The sequence below is a fragment of the Gossypium hirsutum genome, chromosome A10 (genome assembly GCF_007990345.1).
Source record: "Gossypium hirsutum isolate 1008001.06 chromosome A10, Gossypium_hirsutum_v2.1, whole genome shotgun sequence".
In the NCBI taxonomy this organism is placed as follows: Eukaryota; Viridiplantae; Streptophyta; class Magnoliopsida; order Malvales; family Malvaceae; genus Gossypium; species Gossypium hirsutum.
In genome coordinates this window covers 110847344-110857320 of record NC_053433.1, presented here as the reverse complement: position 1 = coordinate 110857320, position 9977 = coordinate 110847344, and positions in this window count along the sequence as shown.

The following is a 9977-nucleotide window of genomic DNA, read 5'->3' as shown; positions in this document are numbered from 1 at the left end:
TGGAAGCTGTGCACCAAGTAGGAAACCGGAAAAGAGGAGGTGAGTCTATCGGACTACTTAAGTACCAAGCTCCCTTCGGATCCAATCCTAGACATGCACACCGCCATTGCCACACCTTAACGTCATGTATATTTCTAGGAAACCAATTTGATTAAGTCATTTTTAGGAAAAGTGATTAATTTTGGAAAATACTTTCATTGCGGAAGCTTTGCTTATTGTCGTGTTGTTTTGAAATCAATTGTTTTTTTTTCGAAAACGCGCCCTAAAGCTATCCAATTTCAACAGTTAAAATAAGTAATACCTATCTTAGTAATACATATTAAAACCATCAAAAATAATTAAGCAGCCTTATTACATTTAAAAACCCAAACCTCAACGTAAATAATAGGATATCCAGTTCACCAGAAGAAAACCAAACTTTCAGAACGGGTGGCCACTCCGAATTCCCTCACAGCTCCAAGCCCACTATGGTTGGGGATTTCCTGCGTAGATGAAAATAAAAGGGGTGAGTTTGGGGAAACTCAGTGTGTAAGGAAAACCATTCAAAGCCCAAGTCAGTTCAAGCCTATTGGGCCTAAGCCCATTCAGGTAACAGAGGTACTAGACCGAAGCCCTTTTCAGATTACAATAAACTAGGCCTTAGCCCCTTATTCAGATAACAGTATGGCCCATAGGCCCATTTCAAAATACATGCAACATCAATAACATATGCAAGCCCATTTGGGGAGACTACTCAACCCACCAACCACTACACTCCACCCGTACCAGCCCTACACTCCATGCGGGGAATAGCTCAACCCACCCAGCCCAACACTCCATAGTTGCAGCCTTGCTGCTCAGTTAACAGTAAATTGAGGCAAAGCCTCCAGTACGTGGACAAGCCACTTTCAGTACTTCCTCCGTCAATATCCCAATCCCATGCATCAAATAATAACAACATGGCATGCGGTAAATAACAACAGTCAAACATGCATTTAGGTCAATTTAACCCTAGGGGTATTTCGGTAATTTATCTACTAGGGGTAAAATTGTAAATTTTTCACTTTTAAAGGTATTTTAGTAATTTATCTATTTTAGGGTTTTTCATGCATATTCCTACTTTTTACGTACTAACAGAATCACGTACCAAGAGTTCTTACCGAATTGGGCCACGGGCCCATCATTCCAATTTTGGCCCATTAAGCCCAAAAATATCGAGGGTATAGAAATCATGCACTTTGCAGTCCAAATTTTGCAGCTTACCAAAAACATTAATCGATTTACTTCACGAGCATTCGTACACTCGCAAATCTACAAAATACCGGTTTTCGGCATTTCGGCTTTTTGACTTTTGCCGATCCAGACTAAGAAAGAGGGTGTTAGTTACACACATGTTTGCGACGATATGCTAACGAGATCCACACACGAATCGCCTACAATTGGATTACTAACACGTTAATCTAACTATTCAAATACAAACTACGTATTAACCCCTTACAATATTCGGCCAACCACACCTACAGATCATAGTAAGCTTATAAGAAATCAATAAGCAACTCATTAACAATTTTTTGTTAATGTTTACCACATAATCATAATTTCACTGCAAACTGTCTTCCTGAGCAACAGTCACTAAATCATTTATAACGGGAGCTACGAAACTCCAAATTAAGTGCCGTTATTTTTCCCTGAAAATAGACTCATATATCTTTTATCCATAAAATTTTTAGAATTTTTGGTTTGGCCAATCAATACCAGATTTTTCTCAAAGTTTCGCATATTTCACTGTTTGACTAATCTGACCACTCTTCGTTACGAATCAAATTTTGAATTGTACAGAATTCAAAATATGTTCTCGTTTATTTCATTTGAAACTAGACTCAACAAGATTTAATTACATAATTTATTCAGCTTTTAATTCATATCCCACAATTTATGGTGATTTTTCAAATTCACGTTACTGCTGCTGTCCCAAGCAGATTTATTACCAAATTCACTCTTTCACACATAACTTGCATGCATGTTATTGAAACATGTATATCACCAATCAATCATCACATATCTATGATTTTACTTAAGTATAATCTCCTTTTCATCATTTTAAAGCACAACATGTTAGCCAATTTTTCCCCTTAGCATCTAAGGCACATGCATGCTCATTTGTTTGGCTCAACTTCACCTATCTTCCATTTTTCATCAAAAGAACATGAAACAACAACCATTTCCTTCATTTTAATTCATGACTAAATGCTCACAACACAACTAAAAACCAAAATATGCTTCAAGAGTTAAGGTAGAATCAAGAAGAACTCATGAACCTCAAAATAGAAGCAAACTACCATGAATTTACCTTCAATTTTCTTCCCCAAGTGACCGAACATTCAAGAGCTTTCTCCTCTCCTTTCTCTTCTCTAACTTTAGGCTATGATGAACAAAGATGGACAAAACTTTATTCTTTTCACCCCTTTTTCTTTTAATAAAATTTCATATTTCATCCATTTAATTCTTTAATACAAAAGACATGAAATGCCCATCATGGAACATTTATCTAAACCATTATCATGGAACATTTACCTAACCCATTATCATGGAATATTTACCTAATCCATTATCATGGAACATTTACCTAACCCATTATCAATTTGTATCATGAATTATGGATATCAAGTGCACATTTTGTCTACAACAACATGATGGCCAGCCACTTCATGTAAAATGGGGGGTTTGTCATGCAAATCCTCCTATTTTGTACTCCTATTTATTTGGCCACTTCAATTTAGCCTATAGCATTTTCAAACATTTTCACATAGGTTCTATTTCATAATTTCACCCCCTTTTTCTTATGGAACAAAAATTAACTAAAATTGTCGGGTTCTATCTTAAGCTTGGGCCTTCTAGAGGCCCACTAACATAATTAGACCTATGCCAACATTCACAGAATTCCCGAAAATTGGGGCGTTACAATGATTAAGAACAAAAATGATTACCATATTCTTAGTTTTCGACAACCACTTAATTTTAAATTTTAGAACATAAATTTGTCGGTGAAGAAGATATACCTGGACCCTCCATTGAATCCTCTTTTGTTTTTGTACGTGAATAAATTTTTTTGATGATAATAGCTTTTTTAGTCATTGAAAAAGAAAACTAAAAAATTGGGGGAGATGAACAGTTTTTTAACTAAGATTTAGGGTTTAAAATTTTTAATTAATTAAATTTATTTAATAAAAAATATATTTTCATCCCATTAGGAAATCCAAGTTGGCACTTAAAATCTAGTTGGATTGCCACGTAGGATTACCATTAAAGAGATAACGGAACTTAACGTAAGAGTGATCACTTCGTAACAAAATAATAACATAAGTGACTACAACGTAACATTTCAAACATAAATGACTAAAATGTAACATGAAACAAACAAAAGTGACTATTTTTGTAGTTTACCTGCAAAAAAATATCAACAAACTTTCTCGCCTTTCTAAGCTTAACCCAAACCCAAAGCTATCGAGTCCTCTTGCTTCATAATTTAACCAAAACTTGAACGGACTCTCTCCCTTCTACAATTCTACACTCAAATTTCATGAATTTCACAAAATTCTCTTCAATTCTTTGACTATGGTGTATACGGCTTGAAGGGGATCAAATCCTTCATACTCATAACATTGAACTTTTTTTTTGAACTCTCTTTCTTTAAGTGAGTCTTTATGTCACGGTTACTAGTCCCTCTAGCATCTAATTTAATTCCCTTCTTAGAGAATCTCTTCATGATCTTTGTAAGCAATGCTATTTGCTTATTGTTGTCTTCAATAGCCTCCACTGTTTGTTTCTTTGTTGAAACAGTTTTTTTACATATTGAATACAATGTTCTTTCATGTAGGTCGACCATTAGAGGTGTCTTTTACAACAAGTTTTTAGCGCCGCTGTAGGTCGACGTGCTTTTTGAAAAATGTCGAAAAAAATTAAGCACAATGACGTCGTTTTATGTTGAGCTTTAGTGGTATTAGGGTGCTTTTTGAAAAACGCCGCTATAAATTGACCATTAGCGGCGCTTTTCGAAAAATGCTGCAAAAAAAATTAAACACAACGTCCTTTGTTTTATGTCGAGCTTTAGTGGCTTTAGCGACGTTTTGAAAATTGCTGCTATAGATTGAGCATTAGCGGCGCTTTTTCAAAAACGCCGCAAAAAAATTTGCTCAACTGTGCTAATAAAAATAACCACAACGCCGCAAAAAAAACAATAAAAAAATAAAGCACTACATAGAGGAAAGCTTAGCGTGGTGGAGTGGTTATATTTATTGGAACGGTAGAAAACTGACTTCCATTAACAAGAGAGACGAAAAGGCCTGGTCAAGAAAACTAGGGGAAACAAAACTACATCAGTCCCAAGAAACCAAAAAAAACATCAAAAGCCCCAAAACAAATAGCTGAGCTCTCAACCCAACCAAGATGCCAAAACTAATACTGCAAAAAGAGCTCTATTTCCTCATCAAAACAGAACAAGGTCACAGAAGTTAAATCGACCGAACTTATAATTAAAGCAAATACTTATAATTATATACATAATCAAATTTTAAAATATTTCTTTTAACTTATTGTAAATATTTAAAACATATATCTATTAAAGTTGTGAATCATTAATTATATATCACAGTAAATATAATAAAATTTAAAGTGTAGAAAGTAGTATTTGAGTTAATGAATCCTAAAATTCAAAATAATGGACTGAATATAGATTTTTTTTGAATCGAAATAATGGATTGAATATAGTATTTTTTTTAATATGAAAAAAATTAAAATACTATTATTTAAAATAATTTTAAAGTTTTTGGGTATATGACTGATTGTTTTTAAATTTATATAGTACATAATTTCTTATATAATTGTAAAAGAGATAATATTGATATGAATATATTAAAATTATAATTATAGTTTAAATTATTTAAGAGATGATAGATAAACTTTATATATATTAAAATTTAAAAAAATGGTAATCTGTGCATCTCTAGAGAAACAAAATTAATTAGTAAATTGAAAATGTTATTTAGATTTCCTAAAATATTGAAAGAATATAAAATATTCAAATTTATCTAACTAATTTAGGGTTTAATATATAGAATTAAGGGTTTAGTGGTTTGTTGTTTATAGAATAAGGGTTTGAGTTTAGGGTTTTGAGATTTAGGATTTATAGTTTAGGATTTGTGGTTTAAGATTTAGGAGTTTAGGGGTTAGGGTTTATGGTTTTCATATTATTTAAAATTATTTTCAGACACAATTATAAAATTTTACAAATTAAAGGAATTTAAGAAATAATTAAACCTTTCAAATATAGAAACAAAGAAGAAATTTAGATTGAAATTAGCAGCGTTTTTATGATAAACACCGCAAAAGGTAAGAAATAGTGGTGTTTTTTTATAAAAACGCTGCAAATGGTTACTTTGTTTTAATCAAAATGGCGCAATTTAATAACATTTTTTAGTGGCTTTTTTGTCAAAACACCACAAGAGGTGCGGATTTAGCGGCGCTACCTAAAAGTGCCACAAAATGTTTATTTGTTTTAGCCATAACGATGCCATTTTGTAGGTTTTTAGTGGCATTTTTGGTTAAACGCCGCAATAGGTAGGGATTTAGCGGCGTGAGTGGATAAATGCCACAAAAGATGATGATTTCTTTTAGTCAAAACGTCGTCATTTTGCTCTCCCCCTTTTTCCAACCAATAAACCCAATGATAATGTATTCATTTCCCTCTTCTTTCCTCTGTTTTTTTCCCTAACCAAAGTCTGAAATCCCTAAATTTCTCCTAAAATTTGCAGCCCACCCTTTTTTCCTTTGCTTTTCTTCCCCAACCTTGTCTCTTTATTCTTTTTTCCCCCTAAAATCCCTAATTTCCACCTGAAATCAGCAGCCCAACTATTTTTCCCTAAATCGGCAGCCTTGAAATCGATTTTGGCGCATTAAACAAGTATCAAAAGCGAAACAACAAAATGAGAAGGAGGCTTTCGCCATGCCTACTTGCAAGTACGTAATTTTTTTGTACATTAATATCTTGGTATGAAAGCATTCCATGCTATTTACTAAGGATCCGGTTTAATCAGGTGGTGGCTTAACTTTACATGTGTTCAACATCCAGTGATTTGGTCGACTACAAAAGAAAAGTTATGTTGCCATTTACAAGGTTAAGGAATGAGAAATGAATAAAGCAAAAGCAGGTGAATAAACAAAAGTGATTTTCTGGTTCCTGTTCGTGGTTTGAAAAAATCCTGTTAGTTATTTCTTTAATTTAACCTATTTGGATTCAAGTGCTCTTTCTGCCAAACTTACCAGCCACTTTGAGCAACTCTTGTATTGAATCAGGTAGGAGTATCAACTTTCCAAGTTGTCTAAGCAGCCCAACTATTTGATTATCCTTGCTAAAACTTCATGCTATGTTTTAATGAGATTTTGGCGCATATTCTAAACTCATTTGATAAGATATATCCATATTCCATGGCATAGGAACTGTAACTTTGCTTGCATATTGTATTGGGGTGATGGAATAAACCAACAGTCTTGTCACGTTTGCGGTAAATCTCGTTGGATGAATAGAAATACAGAAGATGTGAATGAGGATGAATATAAGGCACAGTCAAGAAAGAAGCCAATAAATATTTTGTGATATTTTTCGCTAATACCAAGGCTTCAAAGGCTTTTCATGTCATCAAAGACAGCCGAGTCTATGACGTAGCATCATGATCAACGAACTAATGATGGATTATTAAGGCATCCTGTGGATTCTTTAGCTTGGAAATCATTTGACAGTAAATTTCCAGGTTTTGCAAGCGATCCTCGAAGTGTGAGGCTTGGGCTAGCATATGATGGATTTAATCCTTATAAAATCATGAGCACTTCGTACAGTACTTGGTCTGTAGTGCTTGTTCCTTACAATTTGCCTCCATGGATTTGCATGAAGCAATCTTCTTTTATCTTATCTATGATTATCCCTAGAGATAAAGGTCCCAAAAATGATATCGATATTTATTTGCAGCCACTTATTAAAGAGTTAAAACAGTTATGGGCGGGTGTTGAGACATATGATGTATTGGGAGAACTTTTATTTACGTGCAGCTTTGTTGTGGACTATTAATGATTTCTTGGCTTATGCTAATTTATCTGGTTGGAGTACCAACGGACGTTATGATTGTCCTTGTTGTGCTGCGCAAACATGTTCGAAGTGGTTATATAATGGGAAAAAGTTCTCTTATATGGAGTATCGCTGGTGGTTAGATGGAAATCATAAATTTAGATTTCAAAGGACTCTATTTGATGGTACTATAGAGTTCAGAGAAGCTCCTAAGTAGACCATTGGATCTGAAATCTTATTCATGTTGAAAGATATCAATTTTAGTTATGGGAAGATGAATCAACCACCCAACACGTAAACAAAGAGAAGATCGAGGGATGAATCTGATGATGAATCTAATGAAGAGGATGATCCTAATGAGGCAGACTTGTGGAAAAAATGAAGTACTTTTTTTTGAGTTGCCTTATTGGGAGCATCAGATTTTACGACACAATCTTGATGTCATGCATAGTGAGAAAAATGTTTGCGAGAACATCATTGGGACAATTTTGAATATCGATGAAAAATTGAAAGATAATCTTCAGAGTCGACTTGATTTAGTTAACATGGGAATTCGGCGTGATCTTCATCCCCAAGTACTTCCAAATGGGAAATATCGGTTGCCGCCTTTTATTTTTGCAATGTCGAAGGAAGAGAAAGAAGTGTTCTGCATGGTGTTGAAGGATATAAAGGTCCCAGATGCGTATGCATCAAATATATCTCAATGTATGAGTCTTAAAGATCAAAGACTATATTCCTTAAAATCACATGATTATCACATCTTGATGCAAAATTTACTGCTAGTTGCTTTACGGTGCTGTATGTCAAAAAAGGTGATGTCCTGTATAATTGAACTATCCAATATAATGAAAGCTATTTGTGGCAAAGTTTTGAATGTTGACGAACTTGAGAAAGTACAAGATTGAGCCGCTTTGACTTTTTGCAATTTGGAGAAGATCTTTCCACCTTCCTTCTTCACTATTATGGTGCACTTGCTAATCCATCTCCCTTGTGAAGCAATACTTGGTGGACCAATTTTCTATCGATGGATGTATCCTATAGAAAGGTGCTAATTTATTTGTAACGTATTCATTCATTCACCTCTATACCTTTAATTATAACTTTTGATAATGTTGTATATCGTGTTTAGGTTCCTATGCAAATGACGTCGCCGCTTTGACTTTTTGCAATTTGAAGAAGATCTTTCCACCTTCCTTCTTCACTATTATGGTGCACTTGCTAATCCATCTCCCTTGTGAAGCAATACTTGGTGGACCAATTTTCTATCGATGGATGTATCCTATAGAAAGGTGCTAATTTATTTGTAACGTATTCATTCATTCACCTCTATACCTTTAATTATAACTTTTGATAATGTTGTATATCGTGTTTAGGTTCCTATGCAAATGACGTCTTATTGTCGTAATAAGCGTTATCCAGAAGGATCAATTGCTGAAGGTTACTTGGCAGAGGAATGTATGACTTTCTGTTCTAGATATTTAGAAGATGTTGAAAAAAGACTGAATAGACCAAGTAGAAATGCTGGGCTCACTGATCATAACTTGGCCAAAACTTATTTATTTCAAAGTTATGGAGAACCAATCGATAAATTTGAAATTGCAGAATTAGATAATAGATCTCGGATACAAGCACATCGATATGTTCTTTTTCACCATGATTCAATTGAACCATTACGCAAGTAAGTTATAGAATTTGATAAATATTCATCTTTTTGATTTGTTTATCTTCTAACCAATTAAACCTATTTTTAACATAGCGAGTACAAACAAATCTTGAGATCTCGTTCAAGTCCCCGAAGATTACAACATCGAGAGATTAATAAGTTATTCACAGAATCTTTTCATGAATGGTTAAGCCAAACGGTATGCAACTGAAGTTAATGAGTTATACATAATCGCGATATTTTTCTATCAAATAATAATGTTTTCTCATAACATTTATAATTACTCAATTTACTTTTGATTCAATAGGTTTAGAGTTGGAAGGGCGTCAATGACAAAGTTAAATGGTTTTTCCAAGGTCCGAATAGAGTAGTAAAGAGATATAGTGCCTTCCTCATCAATGGATTCAGATTTTATACAAAATATAGCGAGAGAATGAGGAAAACTCAAAATTGTGGAATTGTTGTTAATTCTTTAATTACAAGTTATGCTAGTGCTAGGGACAGTAATCCTGTTGAAGGAAATGTGGAGTATTACGGACTTCTTACTGTCATTATTGAGTTGGATTACTATGGAAATGGAAGTTGTCTTATTTTGATGTGATTGGGCTGATGTTAATACTGCTCGCGGAATTAAAAAAGATCAATTTGGTTTTACAATGGTGAAATTTCTCTCGCTAGATTCACACTGGACAACAATTGATATACGAGCCGTATGTATTTTCTTCTCAAGTGAAACAAGTTTTTTATTTGAAAGATCCAACTGATGAGGGTTGGTACGTTGTACTCCGAAACACCCCTAGAGACTTGTTTGACATGGGCAATGGAAGTAGAGATGATATCGTCGAAAGATCAGAAAATTTCCCTTTTCCAGAACAAAAATTAAATAAAAATATCCCTAGTACTAGTGCACAATTTCAATGGGTTTGCTAGGATGTGGATGAAGATATTTACGAATTATGATGTAGGAAGATTTTACGATTTTTTAATTATATATAATATTATAATTTAAATCTTAGTCTTGTTAAATATTTCAACTATTTTATATGTACTATTATTGTTGTAATTACTTATTAAAATTTCAACTATTTTATGTGTATTGCAAAAAAAAATGCCTAGAAGAAGATTACGAGATCTAAGTATTATTCAGAATACTCCAAATTCAGAAGAAACAAATAGTGAACAACAGATTGCTACTGGATCTTCGAATGTTTCAGAAAC